Source organism: Excalfactoria chinensis, chromosome 1 (assembly GCF_039878825.1).
Source record: "Excalfactoria chinensis isolate bCotChi1 chromosome 1, bCotChi1.hap2, whole genome shotgun sequence".
Lineage (NCBI taxonomy): Eukaryota > Metazoa > Chordata > Aves > Galliformes > Phasianidae > Excalfactoria > Excalfactoria chinensis.
In genome coordinates this window covers 109,589,057-109,614,854 of record NC_092825.1, presented here as the reverse complement: position 1 = coordinate 109,614,854, position 25,798 = coordinate 109,589,057, and the positions used below count along the sequence as shown (strand labels likewise).

Below are 25,798 nucleotides of genomic sequence, written 5' to 3'. Positions count from 1 at the left end.
TAAAAATGGGATTATGTTGAAGAGAAAAATACAGTGGTTGTTAAATGCTTCACACTCATTTGTAATAGTTTCTTGAGAGAAGTTACCCTACATGCTGAGTGCTTATTGGCAGGTATCAGCTTAGCTTCCAGAATAGCTGCAGGCAAATCACCAAACCCCACAGTCATCTACAGCTTTGGTTACCATCCTCTAATTTTGCCGAGATTTATTGTTTAGGAGGCAGCATGAAAAAGCAGTGAGATCAGTCCCTCTGCATTATGTTACAACTCATCCACGACAGCTTTCTGACCACACTGGAATTAGAGAACACGGTTGTGGTGATGCTGACTGGCAGCTCAGCTCAGAAGGTACACTATAACAAGAGGTCAGAGCTTCCAACTCCAAGTCATCTCCCCACGGTCCTCTCAATATTATTCTGCACAAGAAGTCTTTCTGAAAATGACAAAGGAGCAACTGATTACAGGCAGCCAGCTCTTTATTACTGCCATGATTATACTCATGCTTTCTTTATCTGTGTTACCACACTGGTTACGTGCTTCCAAAGGCTAGCATACTCTCCAGACACTGCATGCCAATAGTAAATCGTGAGAAGACAAGAAAGGAATTAGCTCAGCTGACAGATTTAGAAAGCAGTGAAGTAGAGAAGGCATTAATTCATCTTGGTTTTTACCTAACAAACGAATGGTGTTAACAAACAAATGTGGTTTTGGCAACTGAATTCTACAATAGTATGCAATCACATCCCAATTCCACTTCTGCATTTCAATACTCAAGCAGATGCTAAGGTGTAAAATTACAGTGGTGCTTCCAACAATGACACGCTGTAGAAAAGCTGTCAAGTAGCAACTTTTTTTTTCCCCAATAAGTAACATGCTTTTTGCATAAGTAAAGACCATACGTTCTTAAGATCATTCAAACTGAGTTTCTTTACACCAAGGATCAACATTACAAATATATGTACTTATTGTAACAGCATCCATCCTACACATACCTACAGTTCAGTAGGCATCTGCACACAACTACAGGCTTGTAAACATGCCTGGCATGTGACCCAGCTACAGATGCAATCACATAATCACACCTCTAATCCCTGAGCAGCCCCTGGAAGCAAAGTTATCATAAGATCAAAAATGTTTGCAGAAGAATATTAAAGTGACTATAAATGATTTGAAGTCATCATACTACACTGATACCAGCAATAATAAAATGTACAATTTTGTACACTAAATTTCCATTTAACTATCCTAATAAACTAAAACAAATAACCCATCCCACAGCTGCTACCAATCTAGCTAAGCAAGGCACGTACTTTTATGCTCACGTGACAACTACGAAGATTTACTATCTTAAATATCTCAAAATCTCAGAAATGCAAAAAAACTAAACTATTACAGCACTGCCAAGGCAGCAATTTTTCCTATCCAGGCACACAGTCACACTGTTTAACCATACTGCATCACAAAAGCCAAAAATTACTTTTCCCATAGCCCAGCTAAAATGATTTTTAGGATTACATTTATCTAAGAATTTCTCTCACGCCTCACTAATCACAGTGATCATTAGTAACAGAGGTGCTTTTTATTTACAGCGTGACACACACCCCAGCTTTTGGAGTGTTGCTTTACAGCCTGGAAACAGAGCTGGAAATAAATATAAAGCAGACATTTCGTCAGTTCATACAGACGTATTAAGCTCAACTAAGCAAAAGAAAAGCAGTCAGTGTTTAAAACTGAGCCCAGCTTGCTGCTGTCACTTGATCTGAAGTGACTGGCTAAATTACTAAAACCACAACTGAGTAGTTTGGCAAGCTGTCTTACGAACATTCATTCACTTGTATAAAAGAAGATCAACTGATTCAAAAAGCTCCTGAATAGCAGGAAGGTGGTGGGAAATACAACGGAGCATACAGAAAACTAAAACTAAAACCAGGGCTGACAAATTGCTGACCAATTGGTTTCTCACACTATGGTAAAGTTGCACAAGCTCACCTGCTACTTCTTGGTTCCATTTCGTTACACATGTGTCACCTGATGGTCTACAACAGGCACACATACCAAACCGGAACGGAACTCATTAAAGCAAGCACAACAATACTGCTAGCTCACATTGAGGAAACAGGAGTGTACAACAGTGGAGACATTCCTTCTCTGTTTCTCTCTTCTTTTGCTTAAATTTAGGCAATGATCAACTGAAAACTATTTTCACTGTTCCTGTAGATGAGGAACATAGAGATACAATGTGGCTTGACTTCAATGCACAAAAGCTAACATACAATCTCAAGGCAGGAGAAACCAGGTTAGAGGAGACCTTTAAACACAACAGTGAGACTGCCAGGAAATAGGACTAAAGGATAAAGCATGGGCAAGCATATTAACAACACCTGCTGCTAGAAAAAAAACAAAACAGGAGCTACAATCAATGATATTTCCTCTTGATACACATCTTGTGCTGTTCTGCGCACTTTAGTATTTGCTTTGTTTTATTTTCTCTTTATTATGGTCTGACATCCTTGTAAACCACCAGATAACACCAGTCCATTTAGATGCTATCTACTGTTCTTCCTCTTCCATCTCCGATAGAAGGCGTAAAAAACCAAACCAAACCAACAAAAAACCCACACCCAACCCTGCCATGGTGCTTGCAGCAAAGAGACAAAAAAAGAAAGAAAGAAACAAACAAAAAAAAAAAAAACAAAAAACAGGCACCACCTTTACAAGGTGGAAATGTGGAAATAGACTTAGTTTGCAGAGAAAAGTATCTCCTACAAAGACCCAACAGTTTCAAAGTAAGTCACAAGTTACTTTACGGCCTTGCTCACAATTTCTGTCCTGTAAGCTAGCATCATTTTATGACAAGAGAACTTGTTCCACAGCTTTGGAAAGAAAAGGAGTCAAAAACCTCTCTCCTCTCTATACAAGTTGAATCCCCACCAATTGGAGTACACTTATTCATACTCCACAGAACACTACAGCAGGAGATACTAAAATCTGAATGATAATGAAAAGACTACGTAACCATTAAAATGATACTTCTTTTAGCAAGCATCATTTAAGTATGCATCTTGGCTACTAATTCCAGTAACAACTAAGTATTACTAAATGCTTTATGAGGTATTTATGGTTCTCTTGCTCCACTAAGCAACTGGATGCAGCTCTCACTACATGACACATATAACAAACCAAATTCTCAATGCATTGATACAGTTCAGGAATGGCACTACCAAGCAGCAAGTACTAACTTCTCAGAAGTGTTCTGTAGGACAACAGGTAAAACTAAAAGCTGTAAGCACAACTGAGCTTGCATGCCAAAAGAATCTTGATCATAATTATGACGTTAGTACCAAAAGCCATGAAGATGATGAACTGACAGTCTTGACAGGCAATATCACCTGTGAATACCAACTGAATATTTGTGAACTATAGGCTGGCTGTGGCTGAAAAAAAAAACCCTTTGAGGTTAACCAGTTCACAGATTTCCTAATTCACAAACTCCAAACGCTACCCTGCTAAAAGGAGTTTGATAATGCTACAAATATATGTGTGGTTACATCCCACTTTGATAGCCAAAATGAGTCATAAGGATACATATTCCCTTAAGAGAATTTATTAAATCAAACATACACTGAAGAGTATGGAAAAAGGTGTATTGGAAACGCATGGGTTCACTGAAGTACAGTTTGCTATTCCTACTTCCAAGTTTAACAGCTATTAAAAGCCCAAATTTACACTAGACAGAAACTGCCAGTAAAAAATATTGGAACACTAATACACAATTACTCCAGAAAGTGAGCTTCCTTCTCAAAAGCAACATTACTTTTTCTCACAGAGTATATGTTTCTGAGTACTGCAGTGGAGGGAGAACTTCCTACAGCTTACCAATTTGACTATCAACCAGCATTCCTCTCAACCAGAGGAATGTAATGCTGTCCCAGCCAAAGAGATGCTCAACAGCTCCTACACGGGATAAGTGATTTTCAGCATCAAATCTTGCTCCTGCATCACAAATGGATGGCAAGATTTAACACGTAAGCCATTCAGAATGGGTTTTGATGTAAGATGCATTTATATCTGTCAAAATACAATGAGACCTCCTACAAAACTTCCACAAAATGAAAACTGTTCTTTCTGCAGGAGCTCATAGAAAGCATTCACTGAAGCCAGAGGTTTCAAGGAGACTGAAGACAGCAGCCACCATTTAAAAATACCAATGTGTCCTTTGTCACAAAGAAGTAATATGATTTTAGAGTTAGCCACATTCAGAAACCAACTGCTTCACATGCAAATTAATATTCAAACAATAAACCTAAATGTCTCATTCCTTTACACCTTCACTGTTCTTCATCCTCCTCCCTACTAAAACATTTGCTCTGCTGTACGTAAATGAGTTGCTATCAATAAATCTGAAAGAATCTATTGTGCATTTGCAGAGTAAAAGCAGCTTAATCAGGTCAGTTCTCTGAGATCGCTTTTATTTCCATAAAGGCACACAGCTGCACTTAACGCATTCAGTGGTATAGCGTTGGTCATTTGATTTGATTTATTTGGGTGGCCCACAGCACAAAGCTTTGCAATGAAGTTAAAACTTCAGCCATTTTCTCTTCTTTCTACCTTAAAAAAGTTCTAAGGCAACTGTTTTAACTAAATCATCAGCATTACCGCTTCTGAAATAGCCATAATAAAATTCTGACTGAGATAATAGCAATGTCATAAACTACAGTTAAAAATATCCAGATGAGCAGAATTCCTCTGATAAGCATCTCACAGGTTTTTGTATGACAAATCTTGAACATATTCTGTGTTAAGTACACCAAGTGAACTCAAAGACTATTTTGTTGAAAGCTGCATATGTACAAAAACACTACAGGATACAATTAGGCCCTGGAATGTGTTCAGAGGAGGGCAACAAAGCTGGTGAGGGGTCTGGAGCACAGGCCATATGAGAAGAGGCTGAAGGAGCTGGGAATGTTCAGCCTGAAGAAGAGGAGGCTCAGGGGAGACCTCATTGCTCTCTATAACTTCCTGAAAGGAGGTTGTAGTGAGCTTGGGGTCGGCCTCTTCTCTCATGTCATTAGTGATAGGACTAGAGAGAATGGTTTCAATCTATGGCAGGGGAGATTCAAGCTGGACATTAGGAAGTATTACTTCTCAGAAGTATACTCAGATTCCAGTCAGGCACTGGAATGGACTGCCCAGGGAGGTGGTGGAGTCACCGACCATGGGGGTGTTCAAGGAATGACTGATGTTGTGTTGAGGGACATGGTTTAGTGGGAGCTATTGGTAATAGGTGAACAGTTGGACTGGATGATCTTTTAGGTCTTTTCCAACCTTGGTGATTCTATGAAGACAATTTCTGTAACAACACCAGCCTCAAACTTTTTCATTCCACTACGTCACAAAGAAACTGAAAAACATATTTATACTTGTGGAGAATATTCCTTTTCATGCAAAGACCAAACAAGATACTAACTAGCATTAATTTCAACTTAAATGAGCTGTGTTATAATCAGCTCATATAACTGACAATAAAGTCAAAAGCACCATCTATTATAAAGGCTGCCTGTATACTGTACTTGCTAGAACTCTTATACCCAGAGGAGCAGTTAAACAACTACAAAGCAGGAAGAGAAGAAAGTGCTATGAACACCAATGCAATGTTGTTTCAGGCCTGACTGTTGCTAGCCTTGTCTCCCTCTGACCACCTGAAACTAGAAGAAAACACTTAGATTAGAAAAACACACAGTGAAGTAAGAAAACAAGAAAATCTCCTTTCAGGATCCGCAGCAAACACATGCTAACGGAGGATATGATTCTACACAGAGGAAACAGAGGAGGGAAGTAGAGAAGCACACACAAACAGGAACAAAAAATATGACAGAAACAGGGAGGGGGCAGACAAAGAAAAAACAAGGAAGATGAGAGCCAGTACAGAGCAGCTCAGAGATTAACAGTGCAGAGAAGCGCAAACCAAATACCCTCTAATCACCGGAAAACATGAATGTCCATTTTTGAACTTTTAAATTAAGATCCCACCACACAACCTCCTAAATTTCTGTGACACATCTAAATGCTATAAAACATCGTGGACAGTTACACTGCAGTTACACTGCATGCATCATTGCAGAACTGGTTAAGAAACCGTAACACAGACTTTGCCCATTCTGTGACACACCCAGATAACTCTGCATGAATACCCCAAAATTGAGAGGCCATGCCAGAAGTCACATAATATATAGCACCATATTAATTATATTTACCTATAAATTTTCATTTTTGTATTATTATAGTACAATAACATAAGTATATGTATAGATATGATTATAAATACACATGTGCAGGAACACAGATATATTATAAATACACATGTATAGAAACACAGTATGTATTGCAGATGAGGACTTGCTCTACCCGACTTTCTAGTGAAACTGAAAAGATACCTTAAATAAGGCAAGTATGCCTAAATAGATAGAACCAAACTTTTTAAAATGTCTGTACACAGAGATATCTGCCCAGAAAGTCCATTGGGGGATAAGCTGAGATAATTTCCATCTTAAAATCAGATGAATGCGACCCTAACAGAAAAAGAAATGGTCTTGCACAAACAGAAATCCAATATTAAGGCACTCCTTTTTCACCCCTTCACTAAAACAGAAGTTTCATTCTACCTCATCTTCAGCCTTCTCTATAACAAATATTAACAATATACAGATAAGTGTGGTGGCTGGGAAGCTTTAAGAGTTTTCCTAAGCAAGTTCTATTCCCCAGCCATCAGAGAGGGAAATCTTGGTAGTATAGGATAATGTCTGACTAATCAGCATCCAGATAGAGCTTTAGGTGCCCTGTTTGTGGAACTGCTTCAATGACAAATCTCCGTAAAGAAGTCTAGATACTTGAGACACTCTTGTTCCCTAATCACAGGTCATAAACAGGAAAACCAATATAGATAATGGAAATATCAGACCACGAATAGAATTGTACATCTTAAAGCACTAATGCATCCCTGCCAGAATTACTGTACAGCTTCAAAGGACTTGGAGAGTATCCAACAGCTTTCTTCTATTCAAGCTTCTCTTCCATACAGAGACTAAATCAGGTGTTTTAATATCAAAAAAGGCATGCTGAGAGATCACAGATGGCAGCAGTAAAAGGACAGCAACCAATGCTGAACTTTTCCCCAGATGACACTGATTTCAGTTTCCCATTGTGAATAACTTTCGTGCTTTTTTGTGTGCTCCAGCCAGAGCATAGGAATGAAAACCAATTTTTCTGACATTCAATAGCCTCTGTATTAGAAGCTTTATGAATTTCAGTCACTCTGCTACATAGCAGCTTGAATAGATTCTAAAGACCATGCCTGGCCTCTCATTTAAAACAAGTTATGACTTTGATAGGTTAAGAAAATCTATATTTGCAGTAGAGTTTGATTATTCCCTGACACTGTATGCAAAAACAGGTTGTCAGTAGTCAGGCCATGTTTGTTTGATCCTGTTGGGCTGGTACCAGGCCAGAAAATTTCAGAGCCAGAAGATAAGATTAACACAATTCCTGGCCGAGGCATACATGACTTTTTATGAATAGCTGAATATAAAAAGACCAATTCTGTGATGATGCAGCTTGAGTCCTCCGTCTGTAATCATGAATTTTACCATGAAAACACTAAGCAAATCTGTTGCTCTATACATCTGGGCTTATAGGAGAAAATTAATAGGAAACAAGTGCTTTGGTAGAAGCCAGTCTTTTGGCAGTTGATTCTGCATGGCTGCCTAATGGTAAAAGTTATGAGCAAATTTCACTTTCATCAAATCAAGCGACAGGAAGAAAATCTAAACGTAAGGTAAATGAATGAAGTGCATTTTCTGAAACTTTCAGGAGTAGTAAAACAAGTAACTTTTCAGGAGTTTTCAGGATAGTCTGCATTCTCAATTTCAGTTTTTAAAACATCTCATTTTTATTCTACACAAAGAATATTCTTCCAAATGTGAGTTAAACATGCATGTTAAACACCAAAAGCAATCAGTACATCTCTAAAGCCCGATAGTTTTCATGCTTTACTGCCCCCCTTTACTCCATTAAGGCTGGTAAGATAAACTGCTCTGATTTCATTTCCCTTTGAGGAAGCTATCCTTATAATTCTGCTTTAGAGAAAGAAAAAAAAAAAAATTAGGGCTCAAAGACAGTTCAGAGTTAAAACTGTTACTAACTCACCCTATTCTTCAAGATGTTTGGATTATTTCAATTTGCTAAAACAAGACGGTGCTGTCCAGCATCTCAAGTCAGGTGTGTTATCTAAATACGATACTCATTTTTGTTGTGTCAGACCTCTCCTTTCTTTGGTGTTAGCTTGGTAAAACAGTAGCAAAAGAACTGTTTGAAACATTCCTTACACTACTCTAAAATTTGTGCTGTGCTCAGTGCTACTCACTGTCAGAATACAAGAATGAAACAGATGACCAATAGTTTGAGTAGCTGCAGATGCTTAGAAGTCTTTCACTTGATATGGTTTAATGGCGCCTTCACTTAAATGCTGCAGCAAAGAAGGAATCCCAGTGTTAAGCTAGTTCTTTAACCAACCTCTGTATTTCATTACTTTTCTAAAGTGACAGTGTGCATGCTGTTTTCCAGAACAAAACAACGTGGAACATCTCCAGTTGTTTACTCAGACTCAGAAAATTTGAATGTGAAACACGGGTCTCTTGGTCTAACTCCCTGGAGTCTTAGAAAAGCATCATTTGCTGAGGACACAGATGAAAAAACAACAGTGTCATAACTGCCTACAAAACTAGTGTAGTCCTGTATATGGCAAAAGTCTAAGTATCAAGAAAACCTAAGGTTTAAATTAATTTGCAGTGACCTCTTATCAGCCAAACACACTGCCACCCACAGTACTCCCCAACAGCCAAGAACCAACAGACAATGCCTAATGCAGAAACATGCAGCATGAATCACATCATCGCTCGGGTTGAAAGGCCACCTGGTTCCAACCCGGCTACCGCGGGCAAGATTGCCACCCTCTAGAGATCACGCTGCCCAGGGCCCCATCCAACCCAGCCTTGAACTTCCAGGGATGGGGCACCCACAGCTTCTCAGGACAACCTGCTTCACTGCCTCACCACCTGCTGGGTAAAGAACTTCCACCTCACGGCTAATCTAAACCTACTTTCTTTTAGGTTGGTACCACATACCTCTTGTCCTGTCACTTGCACAGTGACAGGATTAGATTTCAGATATAGATTTCAGAAGCAAGAGTTGAAAGCAAAAATATGTAAAATTAACATTGTAACCTGGTGTTTTGATTTCGAAATCAGTGTGAATGATCACACCCCCTACTCAACCTAACAGCCCCAATGACTTCTTCAGACTTTAGACACTCAAGGCCCATTACTTCAGTGTTGTGAAGCTTATCCTTCTTACTATATATTTTGCCTGATTTCTAAGTTAATTCAACAAGTTTCACACTGATCTTGAAAATTCATAATGAAAATATAAACTGAACTTTGTATGTGCATGCCCCGATACAGGGTATCAGTTACTTTGCCCAATAATGTCACGTTTCCACAACCAATCATGCACTTCAATCAGAACAATTTTTCACATACTTAAAAATTAGAGAGACAAAATAATAATAATTAAAAAAAATACTCTAGTGAGTCACTGCCCTAGAAGTCAACACACTTCCAAATATGCATAAGAGTAAAGACATCCTTCACACAGTTACACACACTTGGATCAACTCATTCAAAAAAAGGCTCAAACACCATACTATGGACTATTTCTCTATATCAAAATATTTCCTACATATATAATGGTTATCAAAAATTGAACAATGTCAAGAATCATAACATGCATTTTTTGAATTGGACTCAGGGTGAGAATGTTTAATAACATGAACAGTTTTAATAACATGATACAGCAAAAGACTATTAAAATTCAAATGATTACCTTTGACTTTCAAATGAATGGAAGACTGAACATGCAAGTGTTTTTATTTTCTCTCTATTGTGGGTTATCACAACTGAGAACAAACAAACAAACAAACAGCAAAAACCCCACAACAAAATTGCGGAACAGGAGATGTATTTCTGCTGTTGAACTCTGGAAGCATTAAATCTTAGAATGGCCTGGGTTGAAAAGGACAACAATGATCATCCAGTGTTAACGCCACTGTTACGTGCAGGGTCACCAACCACCAGACTAGGCTGCCCAGAGCCACATCCAGCCTGGCCTTGAACACCTCCAGGGATGGGGCATCCAAAACCTCCAATAGCTACAAAAAAACATTTAATTTGAGGAATTACATTTTGGAGTGATAAAACCCTTTGTCGCAGCAAGTATTTACCAGCACAGAATACTAAAGCACAAACTAACAACTGAACTGGGCGCTTACACAAGAGCTAACTATCACATAGGAAGTCTGGTCTGACTATTTCATAATAACTTTAATACAATGATTCTGGAAAGAGAATTTGCTTCTCTTTTTTCCCATATTCTTGTTCCTCCCAATGCACAAGAACAGATTTTGAAGATAAATAGCACAGTGATTATTAAAGCAAAGCTTTTCTTTACAAACACCAAACAGTGGATCAGCTCCCTCATTCATCTCAAAAGCACAGGAAACCTTGTGCAAGAATAGATACACAACACTGAGCCAGAGGCAGGTGGCCATGTGTGAGAGTTGTCAGACCTAAGTGATCATGAGGAGATTTGGCGAGGAGCATCTCAGAAGCAGACTCCTCCCTTAGGTAAGACAAAAAGCAAGGCAACAAAGGAGACTATTTCGTTATTAGATCAGCAGAAGCCACACATTTCTCACTCCTTGTAGCAGCTTTCCGTCTGTCTGGGATAGTCCGTTCACAGTTGCTGTAGGCTTTGAAGAGACTGATGTGACTGACTGGTTATACTACTGTTTTAGACACAGAAGAAAACTGATGACTAGAAATTTTATCTACAAGGTTAAGTGATAGAGTAATCAGTATCCTGTGACATCCAAATGACCTACATTCAGCCAAACCAGGAAGCCAAGCTTGCAAAGGGGCTGACTGCTTCCAGCTTCACTGAAAACTTTCTGTTCAGAGTGATCATTTTCTTTTGTTTGTAAGAATCAGGAAGAGGTCTTAGCTTGATTTTTATTGCGGTCATAGCTATCTACCCAGGTGAGCCGAGAAGGAAGGAAGTAATCAAGAATCACAGAACAGAAGATAATTTACACAGGGGGACAAACTGTACAAACCATCTGTATATAGCTGGGAAAACGTTACTATTTTTATGAGATACAGCGAAGTGAAGTGAGTTTAATCTAGAGTCATGAAAAAATTAAGCCTCACGTATCACTGCTGAAAAGGTACTCAATAGCAAAGGTTAAAATTATATTAAAACATTCAGGAATTATTCATCATTTACATATGTCATAATCTATTATAATTCAAAGTTGAAGTCTGCACCTTCGTAAACTCATTTCATGCTTCAGCATTGTTTTTTTTTCCATAGCCACCAACTCAACATCCACAGGAACTCTAGCTGAACACTGGTTAATACAATTGCAATTCAACTGATTCACAATTTTCTTAACATACTGCTGAAATAACCACAACAATTCCAACAGACGAGTACCTGTATACTGAATAACTACTGTCATGCTGTATGGAAACGCCATCAGGTAACCAAGCAACTAGGATATTCTAACACAGATAACGTAAGGCCATCACTATTTACTAATATCAAAAGCATCCCACTATTTACTAAAATCAAAAGCATCACAGTCAGTTTTCTGAGTGCCTGCAACCTCTTACAGTTTAATAATAATTCAGATTATTTGCAATTATATAATTCACATATTTCACAATACTTAAAAATTATTTGACCAACATTTAACATTGAAAAAAAAAGACAGGAAAGAAAAAGATTCCAGAAAACAAACAAACAAACAAAAAAAAAAACAAAAAAACCACCAAACAACCCAACAACAAAATACACAGGAAAAGAGACCACAAGTCTCCTTGCGAGTCCTACATGCATTCCCCCCCACCAAAGCACGTGGAATTCTCATTTTCTGAGCAGACTAAATAGTCTGTGCCATAAATAGCTTCACTTAAAAATGAGTGCAGCTTATGTAAGCATGTGGCACTCACCATAAGCATTTTTACTGATAGCAAAAACATTGGCCAAAAAAAAAAAAAAAAACAACAAAAAACCAAGTATATAAACACAGTTCAGAAAATGGCATCTAAAAATTAACTCAAAATACCAGGGGAGTTTACTATAAACTGCTGCTGACAAATTTTAAACAAATACTCTACAAGCGGACAAGAGGATATGATTATCAAAGGCTACATCAATGGTAGCTCTCAAGCAAATTTATTCCAAGTAACCCCAAAACAGAAATTTGCCACTGTTAGGAAAGAAGAGCTTTCATTGTTAAGACATGCCTGTACTCCCTGGATCTTATATCCTACCACGTAACGAAAGAATAAGACCAAGAGATGCTATATTGTTCCGAATCAGAACCACTTTTACTCCCTCCTCAATCAAAGACCATAATAAATACTTAAGCCCTTTCTTCTCCTTCTATAGAGTTCCACCAATTCTTCCACACCTTTTAAAATTATGATATATTAAGGCAATTCTTTAGACTTCTTTACAAAACAAACAAAACAAAACAAACAAAAAAAGGACTAAAAGTATCTTGTAGACTTAAACAGGAATGCAGTGGGGGAAAAATAAAATCTTACTTAGTTTTGATTTGAAACAGAATTCACACAAGAGTAGAGTGGCAAATTCTTTTGATACTTTCCTATCATTTCCTTAACACTACCATCCCTCCAGCAATCCACATACGGGGATGGATAGGGTTCCAATGAGTTCAAGGCTAGTAATTAAAAAATAAAATAGAAAAATGTTTTCTCTCAGCTTTGAAAAAGAAATAAGCATGCAGAAAGTTCCCTCTGAGAAGGTACAAATTACTTACAATATGAGAAAAGTAAGAGAATTTCTGCTATCTTTTCAGTTTCTTCCAAGAGGGGAATCATCCATCGGACTTAACAACCTGGCCAATGATGCTAACTAATCCTTGACCTCCTGCTAACAGCCATTTACAAGGACAAACTGCACCAGGACTTCTGCAAATGAAGAGCAGAGATCTCAGTTGCACACATACCATAAGCTGCCATCTTTATACCCTGATCACAGCTTGGGTAGCATATGCTCTTCAGAGATCTGTCAGGCATTTTTGTTACAACTTTTACAGGAAGCAGTCCCAGTTAGGGAAAAACAGCTTTCAAGTGCTGGGTGGCTCCTCCAGAAACAGCAGTACTGTTTGTCACACTGCTAACAAAGCCTGTGTAGTTGGTCCCAGCGAAAGACAGTAATCACTGAAAGAACAGTGAAGATCCCTCAGAGCCCACATCAGTACAGGGAGACTTTAACCACTCAGTGGTACTAAAAACATCAAGGACTGCTCCAAACTCTCTAAGTACAAGTTTCATTCTAGTAGTTGGTACACTTGATGAATTAGTGACTATTGTAAAGGACAACTTTGACTCCCCCTTATGGAATCCTTCTTCACAGACAAAATTCTGGTTACAACACAGCTTCACTGACTTTCCGACCCTTTAATTTCTCTCTCTCCTCTTTCTTTCAACACAGTAGGTCACTTCTGAAGACTGATCTATCTATCTATCTATCTATCTATCTATCTATCTATCTATCTATCTATCTATCTATCTCTTACTTAGGTCTCTAAGGCCATCTTCAACCTCATTCACCTCAGCTCCCAAATCTGAAAAAGGATTGGCAGGAGGAACATTCACTTGACTTGGAACTTTCTTTAATGCAAAAGAAGCGTTTGCTCTATCTAGTGAGGGCTTCAGAAGCACCAATGTAGATTTCATTTTAGAGGGTCACTCTGACATTTTAAAAGTAATTCCAATGCAAAAGATAAGCTAGAGACATATTTCTCACAGATCTCTGTTCCTGTAAACTGGATATACCACAAAAGCAAAAGAAAAACAGGAAAAAAAAAAAACTACAAAAGGAATCTAAACATGAACAGAGACTCATCTCACTGTCGTTAACTGCTAGTGGAACAGGTACACACTGAGGGTTAGCATCTCCAATACAGAAGTAAAAGGAACTACAAAGTTACATACATCAACCTAATGAGTTACTCAAAAGCTCATAAACTCAGAACGCATGAAACGGTGGCAGACAAGCAGTGAGATTTGTTTTGAAATGACTGCACAGCTCACTGCTGCTTATGAAAAGAAGAAGAGTAAGAAAACTTCTACGACCATTTATTTCACAGTGTTGTCATAACAGAAGGAAACACAAAGCAGAGATGCTCACTGTAAGAACGGTTGCCCAATACTGCCCACTTGAAACTTACTGATAAGCTACAAACTCGTGCCAATCTACAAAAGCATTAAAATATTTCTTTCTAAAACCCAGGGGTTCTGAATTCAATTAAAACACACAGCCAACAATCCCCAGGTTATTGAAGTCACATCTGTACACCATCGGATCACCCAGAAGCAAAGACCTGATTTTGTACAAGTGGTATTTTTGTAAAATCGCTAAGGAGAAAAAAGGAAAAAGAAAAAAGGTTTTAATGCCTTCAAGGCATCAGTGGGAAGAAATATGATATTCAACATAGAAATGTTAGTTAGTAACAATGTACCTTATTAACCTTTTTTTGAACAACTGTGAAAGATCAGGGAAATTGTACAGAATTACCACTTTGCCTTAACTGTACGTGTCACTTTTGACCTGCTGATAGCAAGAATCACCATTCCATCAGGATGATCTTTGGAGTTTCAGGCAAGAAAAACAAGCACGTTTCCAACAGCAATGCTCTAACACCCAGCCCACAGCTTCTGCAAGCTCATCTTCAAGAACGCACGTGCAAAAGGCAAATTTTAAGTTCCTATCAGAACTTGCACAAAATCCAGGTAAAGGACAACCCTTTCTTGTACTATTATTTACTGCATGCTTAATACAAAATAAATACATAAATAAAGATAAAACAGAAGAAGAAAACCAATCCCTGACTCTTCCAAGTCTTAAAAGTAAAAAGTCATGCTTGAGTTAAGCCAAAGTAGACAAGTTCCCCATAGAACAGAAATAATCATACTTGAGGTTTTATACACAGTGTGACAAATTCAATGACACACAAAGAATAAGTGATGCCTTTCACAAGCTATTTTCAGTAGCCTAAGGCATTGTAAACCAGTAGAAATGTCTTTAAGAGATGAGACTTCAGGACAAATACCTCCAAATATAATTAAAGAAAGTGTAAAGCCACAACCAGATTAAAATGCTACCACAGCTGTGGAACTCTTCATCAAATGTGAACAGTCAACACTGAAAACATTCTAGAAAGGTATCCACGTTCCTTCCACCACAGTACGAGGCAAATGCTGGCAGTCTTAGATATTTTCTTCTTCTTCTAAAAGTATCCTTTATTCAACCATGATTTCACAGAAACCAATCTGCTTTTCAAATTAATATCCACTTCACTAGCCGTACAATTTCATTTGACTGCAAGCATTTCATTAAAGCATATTGACTGTGGAACATGATTGACTGAAAGTAATCAGCCAAAAAAAAATTTAAGAAAATATTCTCAATTATCCATCAGCAAGCAAAGCATGTAGGTAGCAAAGCATGTACGCTGTAGCTGTGATAGGCTACTGAACACTTCTATAGCACAATGACCTTTAACTCTAGCTTTACTGTTTGCTTACTGCCTTAACCTCTGTAAAGAATGAAAGGAGAAGTAATTTTCTTATGAAAGAGTTAGGTCAGGACAGAATCTGGTAACACATTAAAGATGCTTTTCAAATGCCACTACTTCAAATTCAGCCCCCCAGAAAATAAAGCCCACTGGAATCCAAGAGCAATTGCTTCTTAAGAACAAAAAGCCATGCTACATAAACTTAATGGAGATGAAATTCTTCGCTTTTATACTGTACTGATATGTTGGCTGTTACAAAACAGCACTTGAAGCAGGAGAAACATTTGAAGCCACAATCAAGGAGATGTGCAAACACTGAAACATTAGGTCCACTCTGACATGAAACTGAGACTCACCCAAGTGATCTATATAGTATTAATATATCCTTCAAGAACGAAAAAGAACAAACAGAACAAAAAGAACTCCCCGGTAATCTTGATCTGTAGGGTTTATGAGCAACATTACAATTTGTCTCACTGCCTCATTATACACTTTATTTTGCCAGATGCTTGCAGCTTCTCATGCCAATAAAAAGGTTCAGCATTCATGAGTCTTCTGGATACTGATACTACAGTGCCATCTTTTAAGCACTGACTGGCACAGCACAGTGGTTGCTGACAGATTATGTACCTCCACAGAACAGGAGATCATAAGGGATACTTTGTACCACAAAACCTCCTACCAGAGCAGCATCAGGTCTAACATCTTGCGCTTCATACTGGAGACAAATTTGCAGACTGCTATATTTAATTTGAAAGCCTTTCACACCAGTAACTCTGCAGGATACTTCAAGGTTTGGCAGAATTTAAGAAGCTATTCTGGAAACAACTTTAACATTTGAATAAATGACTCTCAACAAATATTTCTGAACTTTCACCTTTCTACGTAGAACGCTCTCCATATGCAGACTGCCACTATGACATTACCACACGTGCAATCTCAACAATACGATAGTCTTTCAAAGCCAGTTAACATCCTTTATTTTATTATATATTATCCTCCACAGAAATGAGCAAACAAAAAATCCACATTACATAGGTAACTACCAATTCCCAGTTTAGGCTTTGTACCTCCCTGTTTGTGTAAAGACAGTAATAGGGACCGGATAACACATCACAAAACCACAAGTAGCAGATATTTCTACATCCTGAAACACCTGCCTACAGAAGCAGTACAACAGATGTTTCTGAAAAAATCTGAGGCTATATACAACTCTCTCTTAGTCTCATTCAGTTTGTCACCTGTCATTCAAATGCAACAAATAAAGTCTTTCACTGTAGATGTATTTACTTACATTTATGTCTGTAAAGACAACTACGTACACAACAGGCACCGTACTTACTTCAGCTCACAGTAGTGGAAAGAATGTTATATAGACACTCCTAGAGCAAAATGTGTCATGCTATAGTAGAGTTGGATGACTAAGCAGACATGATAGAAATATGCAAATCCACACCCAACCAAGAATATTTCTGGGGCTACATATCCTATTTCAAATACACACTATAAATCATTACCAGATCAAAACTGGGAGAAAGCACCTACAGCTTAGCTCAACCAAAAACTTACTTTTGTTCCAGATCTATGTAGCTTTTGAGAGGTGATGGAGGCAAGCTGTTACCACACAGCATTAAGAACTGTGTATTATTCTTTTGAAAGAATGCAAAAGAATCATTTACAATCAGCGCAGATGTACTGCCAAAACTAGGCAGAAAACAAGGTAGGTTTTCACAACAGCTATTCAACTCATCTCATCCTCCTCAAGATGCTGACTAACAGAAAGAAGAAGCCTCAATGAGATCTAGGAAACAGGAAAAAATGGACACAGATCTCAGAACATCCTCTTCACGTTAATCTGCAGTAACCTGTATTAAAAGTTACGATGTGAGCCAGATGAAAACAAACCCCCAAAGTGCAATCAATGTACAGAGTGTACCTATTACTCTTATCCACATCAAGGTGCTTAAGACAAAGAAATTAAGATTAAAGACAGACAAACGCTGATTGCGTTATCCTTCACTAACGTGTGTAAAAACTGATACATTTTATAGAGGAACTGAGACAGCCTATACACACACAGTCAGATTTTAGATCGCTGCCCTCGGCCAAGAGGGCAGGACGGAGGCTGACTTTAAAAAGTGTTGCGAAATACTTAATTTTTAAGAACCCTGTTCCTCTCTCATTGCTAAGAGGAAATGAATTGGACGTTTCTTCTTTTAACATGAAATATGCTAACACACAAGGTTCTACTAACTGTACACAGTTCTACTAAGCCCTCCGAGAACAGAACTGATCAAGTGGACCTGTTACAAGACTATAAACGAACACTTACTACTCAATTTCAATCACAGTAGATGTCAGCACTAAAAATAATGGGCACCTATGAGCACACCAACAAGACGGGTCAGCCTATCTACTTTTAGTATCCATTTGAAATGGACAAAGAGGGGAAGAGGAAAACTGCTGCAGACCTCAAGAGAAGACTCTGGACAGAGCATAGAATCATAGAACCATTTACGGTTGGAAAAGACCACTAAGATCATCTAGTCCGACTGTCAACCCCATCACCACCATGCTCGCTAATTGGTGCACCTCAGTGCCTCACCTGTCCTTTCCCTAAACACTCCTGGGGACAGTGACCCCACCATCTCCCTGGTCAGCTTCTAACAATGCCTCATCACTCTTTCTGAGAAGATATTTTTCTTCATATCCAACTCGAACCTCCCCTAACACAACTTCAGACCATTACCTCTCATCCTATCACTGTTACGCAGGAGAAGAAGCCAACCCACACCTTGCTACAATCCTCTTTCGGGTGGTTGCATAGTCCTCCTTGAGCCTCCTCTTCTCCACAATGAACAGCCCCAGTTCCTTCAACTGCTTGTCCTCCAGACCCCTCACAGCTTCACTACCCTTCTCTGGACACGCTCCAGGGACGCAACATCTTTCTTGTACTTTCTCGTAGTGAGGGGCCTAAAACTGCTAAACTGAGCACAGTACTCAAGGTGTGGCCTTACCAGTACTGAGTACAGAGGGACGATCACCTCCCTTGTCTTGCCGAGTACACCACTACAGCATAACTATGGCCCTTCTACCTCCAGAGCCAAACCACCTCAGCAGCAGCATCATGCTGCAGTCAGCCCGTCCAAGAGACAGCAACAGCACCTTCACCCGCGCTTCCATTTATTTACACCCCCTTTATCTCGCACCGGGAGCAGCCCACGCAGACCAGGAGCCCCTCGACCCCTCCTGGAAGCCACCCACCCTCTCGCCCTGAGACGAAGAGCCTCAAAAACAAAACGCAAAGTTCTTCCCGCCGGCTGCGTGGATACACGACGGCCAACACCGCCACCCGCACCTCCCGGCGCCGCGCCCCAGAGGCTCCGATCCGACCGCCCCCTACCCCAGCCCAGGCCGGGGGCAGCCGCCCACTCTGGCCCACTCTCACCACGTTCCCTGGACTGGGACGACGGCGAGGCGGCGCGGAGGCCTCGCCCCCGGCCCGTCCCAAGCCTCCCCTCCCTGCCAACCGTCCCTCACCGTATTGCGCTGGGAGCTCGGCTCCGGCGGCGGCTGCATGCCCGCCCGGCCCCTCGCTCTGCCCCGGGCCTCCGGGACGGCGGCCGCTTGAAGTGAGGACGGCGGCCGCTGGAGGGGGGCGCCCCCCCCGCTCCTGCTGCGGGTGTGGGGGCGCTCTCCGGTCGGCCCCGGGTCTCCGAGAAAGGGGGGAGGGAGGGAGAGGGGGAGGGGGCCTGGAGAGCGGCCGTAAAGCGCTTCCGGGATGCGGGCGGCGCCGCACGCTCAGTGCGCGGCGCTGAGGCCGCCGGCCGCGCGGCGAAGGGGAGGGGCCGGGCCCGGTTCCGGCATGGCGTTCGGTATCGCGAGACTTGGCGGCGCGGGGCTCGGGTTTGAACGCGCGCGGGGAGAAACGGGCCGCGGGGTTCGGGGGGCGGTGGTTAATGGCCGCCAGGGGTTTCCTCAGTGCTGCTGCCAGCCGTTATCGCAGCCCTTCGGGCACAGCCCTGGGACAGCGTGGCGGGAGCTGTATGAGGACGATCCTCACCACCGGGCGCCCTCTTTCACGGCCCCCTTCTAGTCAAAACTAACGGGAGCAGGCACGGAGCTGCCTTCTTTCTCTGGAAAAGACCTGGGGATGGCAAGGCAAAGAGGTGGAGGGAGCGGTCACGCACCTTGTATTGCCATCACTCGCTGCTCACGTCATCTTCCTTAGGCTTGAGGCCTTGTTCCTGTGTCAGAGGTTGTGTAACGTTAATTACGGAATTCCTGATTCCTGCCTTGGAAACCAGCCAGACCTGACTGGTGCATTTGGGGAGGCGAAAGCAGGAGTAAACAGGATCTCGGTGCAACAGTGCTGCTATCTGCCACCGATTCTGTCTTTTTTGGTCAGACTTCCAGATCCCCAAATGCATGTTCCGCAGCAAAAAAATAAAATAAAATACACACATATATAGAACACCATGATAAATAAATATAAACAAGTGCTTCTGGACCCAGTTAATTGTTGCAGTATCTCTACCTGGTGTCTCACTTTCTTGAAACGCAAGGAAAAAGCCCCCTGGGTAGATGTTGATCCTTATTTAGCTAAGAGTCCATGCCCTGCATTGCAGGTACTGACCCTGGGTGGTTGTTCAGCATTTTTTGTTTTGCCTGGCTCCTCCAAACCCACAAAAGTCAAACCTTTTTGTTGCTGTTTCTTGCTGTCTGCCCATAAGCTCCCTGTGCTGCAGCTCAGGGGTCTGGCTTTGACTAACCAGCGTAGGTGGACTCATAAGAGTAAGCTCCCCGCCTGCATTTCAGCTTAGCAGCCACCAATCCTTCATTTTTGTTTGAAAACAAGGATTTTTTCTTTTCCTTTTTTTTCCTCTCAGTGATGGAAGGCTGTCATCTAGCAATTGCTTGATTTATCTTCCCCTGTGCCACTCTCAAAGCAGGAGAGTTCTGAAAGAAACTGCAGAGACTCAGTATCGTGTTTGCCTTCGGCCTTTAGATGTGAGTGAGATTGTGCTTCTGGCGAATTAATCAGCTTTGAAACTTCACAATCTCAGCAGATCCAGTGCTTTGCATAAGAATTTAGAAAAAATAAAATAAAAAAAAAATCCATATGGCTCTTAGGGATCTGCTACCAAAAGATTGTGTATGTTTCATCTTTGCTGAACACATCTCTGAAAGGAGTCCATTTTACTGCTGATCCAGTTCTTTTGTCCCCTGTTATCCACGTGGCAGCTGCAATGAGTGATTATATAAAAACATACTATTAAGAAAGTATTTAAAGTATTTTTAGCTGCTTCTAATGGGATTTAGCAGCTGGAGACAAGGGGAGCTTGCACTGAGTAATCAGTGCAGTTCTTAGACAGCTGTGTGAGAACCAGTGCATCACTGTTAAAAAAAAAAATGAATTACATGTGATGAAAAAAATTGAACAACAGACCTCAGTGCTTGCTGCTGTAACCGTAACTCAAACTAGAATAAAATTCGTTGTTAAATTCACTTTACTAGTAACTTGCAGATGAAAACGCCTCTTCTTTTTATGGGTTTTATTTAGTTTTTGTTGTTTTGTTTGATGCTGGTGGCAGCTATTGCTAGCCATCTTCAAAAGGCCTCAAGTCAGGATTTCAAGGCTGTGCTACGTCCCTTTTTAAAGAGAACAAAGCTACAGTTAGTTTTGCTCCTCTTTGTCTCTTTATGAACAGCTGTCTAAGAGATCAACTTTCTTATTTTGGAATAAGGCAATTTTCTGCAGTTTGTGCCTCAGAATTGCAGCCAAAAAAAGTATTGTGATAAAATTGTCCATATTTTTTTCTGTCTGAATAATTTCTGTGCTGAATTAGTGCCATTTACAAGTTGAAATGGTGGTGTTTTTTTGTTTTTGTTTTTTTTTCTTTTTAAATATGATCACTACAAACTTGAGTATTGAATCTAAAAAGGCAGAGTTCTTTTTCCCTGTTAGGTGTGGTTAGTAATGCTGTCATTGGAATATGCTACTGTTTTTAATTGTTGATGCATAAAGAAAGGTACACATAAGGCACGCGTCATTTGCCCATTTTTGGTTACAAATAGAAATAATATGTCTGTCTTTTTAGACACAGAACTAGACAGTAATAAAAAAAATAATCCAAGAAACTGTGTGTAGAGTAAGGAGGTACCATTTTTCATATCATTTTTCATGTGGAAAGAAATTGGCTTGGGATGAAGTCTTGAGCAGAGGAATTGGTAATACTACCTCATGTAAAGGCCAAATCCTGCTGATTCATGTAACAGTTTACTCTTGCACAGAAAGTTGCAGGTTTAATTTAGCTAGAATCCTGTAGAACCAGAGCTCGCAATGGAGGATGTCCTTTCTGTAGTAATTCCACTTCCGCCAACAGAATTACATATAGAACATTATGGTCCTGACATGTCAGTTTAAAGGTCATAAACCAGCTAGCTGTAAATCCCACATCCCACTGATCACCTTACTTCTCTCACTTTCATTGTGTTTTAAGGAATATATCTTTGGTCTTTCCTCATCTTAAGGTGAATTTGATCCCCTGAAAACTGTATGTAGAACAAAATTCTTCTGCTAGGTTGCAAATTCAATTAAAACGTTTGAGACCTGTGTGTCACCCCCTGTACTTTTGCAGTGGAAGGATTGTTTTGACTCTGCTAGGTACACTGGTTGCCTTTTTATTTCAAAGATGTGCCAGCCACCTGACCCCGAGAGAACAGAATAAAATGTTCATTGTTTGTTTTCACAGTGATTATGAAAGAGTTTTTATTTCCAAGTGTAGGTAACATGGTATTAAAAAACGAACACAGCAGTGCTCAAGTTGAGAAAGTCAAAATAAACTTGTGAGGAGAGAGCACTCAAAAATGGTCAGCTATAGCTGAAACTGTTTGGTGAACTGATGGGTGTTGGGTGCGTGGGCAAATGTGTCCAACAGACAAGGGGGGGTTATCCCTCACTTTGACCATTTCCGTGTGTCTGTTGTTCTCCACTTGCGAGGTACAATCGCACTTGCATTTACACTGGAAGTTTTTCAAGGCGTGCCTTTGTGTTCTCAAGTGCAGTGGCTCTTTCCCAGCAGGCAGGGGCAGAGCACTGCTTCTGTTTTGAGAAGTCTTTTGTCTTAGAGCACAACGGTGGCCAAGCAAAGAGCATTAGAGCTAGTGCCAGCACACACCTCTGAGCTGGCCTGCATTCTTGTCAAAGAAAAACTGTAGTGCAGCCCCCATTATTCTCTTTGCAATTTCCGTAAGTAAGTTTATGCTGCTTTTGAGGTTTCCAACCTGTGGCGTGAAGGAAGTAGATTGTACAGAAATGCAGATTCTCTATTAGTGTGCTTAAAAACATATGGAAATTTCAGGTATTCCTTTATAGTCTTCTACAACAGTTGTGGCACAGTTTTCAGCACTAGACCTACTTGGTGCAGAAACACTGAAGAGCCGAGTCAGTAATGTATATCAAATCAGTGTCGTAAAGTGTTTGCTGACTCTGAGTGGGATATAATGTGAGAAAAGTGAAGAGCTGTGCTTGCATATATGCCTTTGTGATCATGCATGTTTTAACTTCAATGGTGCAATTAAAAGAGAATTGGTGATATTTTTCTCTAAAGCTACTAAAAGACCACACATCTCCATTTGGTGACATACATGAGTTATTCCTCCAGGGGTGCTTTTCATCACAACTGACTTCGATACTCTGCTCAGTTTCTAAACATCTAGAGTTCCTTGTGTGGTAGCAGGAATTCAACGATGTCATGTGCTCCTTCGGTACCAACGCTGATGTACAGAAGTATTCTGTAAATTTGGCTACCTATTTTTTGTTTGTTTGTTTTTAATCTCATATGTGGTTATACTTTAACAGTGAACACAACAACAATCAACAGCTTCTGTAAGTTCGTTTTGCTGACTTGCACGACACAGATACACCCAGGTTAGTGAGTATATGACATGTAAAATCGCTGGTAAAGGACTCTGAAATTTCTACAGATAAAAGACTCATCACGACAGAAGGTTGCATGTGTGCTTCTAGTTCATTCAACATGGGAGTGATATTTTTGCTTCTGTCTGATTGTGTCAGAGTGGTATTTCCAGTTCCCAGATTTTTCACTGGGGTGTGAACGTTTGAAAGGGAGATAGTACCTCTGAATTGCACTGACTGCTTGTCTAAACTCATCATCGCACACTGCCATTGGCCTGGTCATTGCTCAATGCCAGTTTTCCTGTGAACAAGAATATGGGCAGATAGCAGATTACCACATCGCATCAGTTACGGTTGCTAGTAAGTGCAGACAGAGTGATTGGGTCTGAAACACCCAATCTGTAGAAATGTAGGAATGCCTAAGATCTATGCAACATGCACGGAAGCTATACTGTCTGATAATCAGATGTTTTGTATGCTTTTGCTTGCTTGCTTTCCTACTCGTATCTCTCAGGCAATAGAGACCTAAAGGGTGTCAGAGCTCTGTGTTTTGTTCTGGAAGGAGGAACAGTATGTTCTGACTGTGATGCAAATGCTCCCTTTTGATATCTGTTGCTGTATTCCTTGAAAGATACACCATTATAATAAATTATTTTCAAACCATACTCTATTATTACCGAAAGTTGCCACCATGTTGCAGAATGAGTGAAAATATAACTATTTATATGAGGCTTGGGGAGTTGGTCTTGCTCAGATATCGTATCATAGGACATTAGATGCCTGGCAAACATTTAGCATTTAACCTTTTGAGCTGGCACTTACACTATCTTTAAAAAGTAAATGAAAGTGATTGAGTGTAACTGAACTGGCTTTAATCTGGGTGGTGTGCAGTTCAGCAATCATAGAAACATATTACTATAGGCTTCAGTGTGGGGTTCACAGCCATCACACACATACATATGCAGGATTTTCATCAGGTTCGTACAGTCCACAAAGAGTGTGCTGCAGTCTGCATTACTCCAGTTGCTATTCTAGCTAGTTTGAAGTTAAGGTGAGCATTGCCAACTGCACTGCCACCAAATGTGCTGTAGAGACATCCATGCAGAAGCTGCAGCGATGGTGTCAGAACATGGCCTGGGTTGGTAGACAGAGGTGAATTTAATTTATGACCTGCATGTGTTGCTGGGTAGCATGAAGGTTTCTGTCTCAAGTTACTGGACAAAGTTTATAAATTCTTGGACCTTGGAAAGGACAACTCAAGGTAGACCCTCATAAATGAATAGTTAAAAAGGTCATGAATGTTGATTTCAGTTCATTGTTACCTTTCTAGTACTGAGTGAGGACGAGAGTAGTTCTGTACACAAGTAGGACTGCCTGCAGGGGAAGGCTGGGGCAGTTTAATACTTACTAGTAGGAACTGAAGCTGCAGTATTTAACTGAAATTGTTCTCTCGATTTTGAAGAAGGAAAAACTTCACAGATGCAAAGACATCTGTAACTGTTCCCTATTCCAGTCTTCCACCTCAGGAGAACTATCAGTAAAGCACCAAGCTCACAGCATCCTGGTACAGCTGCAAATAGTGTAAATGTCTAATGACTATCTGAGGTAAGAGCAGAGCAAGAGACAGCATTGGTGATTCTTGAGGACTGCAAGTAGTATGACCTCTGTGCATATAACACTGTGCTCTTCCGTGGCCTATGCATTACAGACTAGTATGTGACAGCAGGAGTTTTGCAGAGTCACTTACAACCTTGTCTCATGTAGAGCTGAAAGCATGTAGCTTCTACTTGTCAAAGTAATGCCAGGTCACACATTGTGTTTGACTTGTTAGCAGACTTGTTTGCTGAGTTGCATTTGTTTCCAAGTGGGATGCCTTTCATCTCTTGCCAGATTAAAAGTATTGTCACTTCTTTCTTCCCGATGCTGTTCAGTAGCAGCAGGTATTTCCACCACTTCCAGTATGATTTACACTAACTGAAATGAAAGTGAAGACAACTGATGCAAAAAAAAACATCTCCACTTCTCCTTACATCATCTTTTCCTTTTGATAGCTGCTACATGTTTCTTGGTCACAGTTTCAAAGCATTTGATGAGTCAAGCAACTATGATTGTATTTTGATCCATGAGACACTGTTATCTTGGGAAAAGCTGGTTGCA

At 40.3% G+C, this 25,798-nt stretch overlaps 1 protein-coding gene across 3 annotated transcripts in view; it reads right to left on the bottom strand.

The window, feature by feature from the left end:
* TAB3 (TGF-beta activated kinase 1 (MAP3K7) binding protein 3) overlaps positions 1-19,554 on the bottom strand; it is a 37,892-nt gene extending 18,338 nt beyond the window's left edge. For all 3 annotated transcript variants that reach the window (XM_072335680.1, XM_072335689.1, XM_072335698.1), the window contains exon 1: positions 19,261-19,554. The gene's annotated coding sequence lies outside the window, so the exon portion shown is untranslated. The remainder of the gene's footprint in view (positions 1-19,260) is intronic.
* Between the last annotated feature and the right edge of the window lie 6,244 nt (positions 19,555-25,798).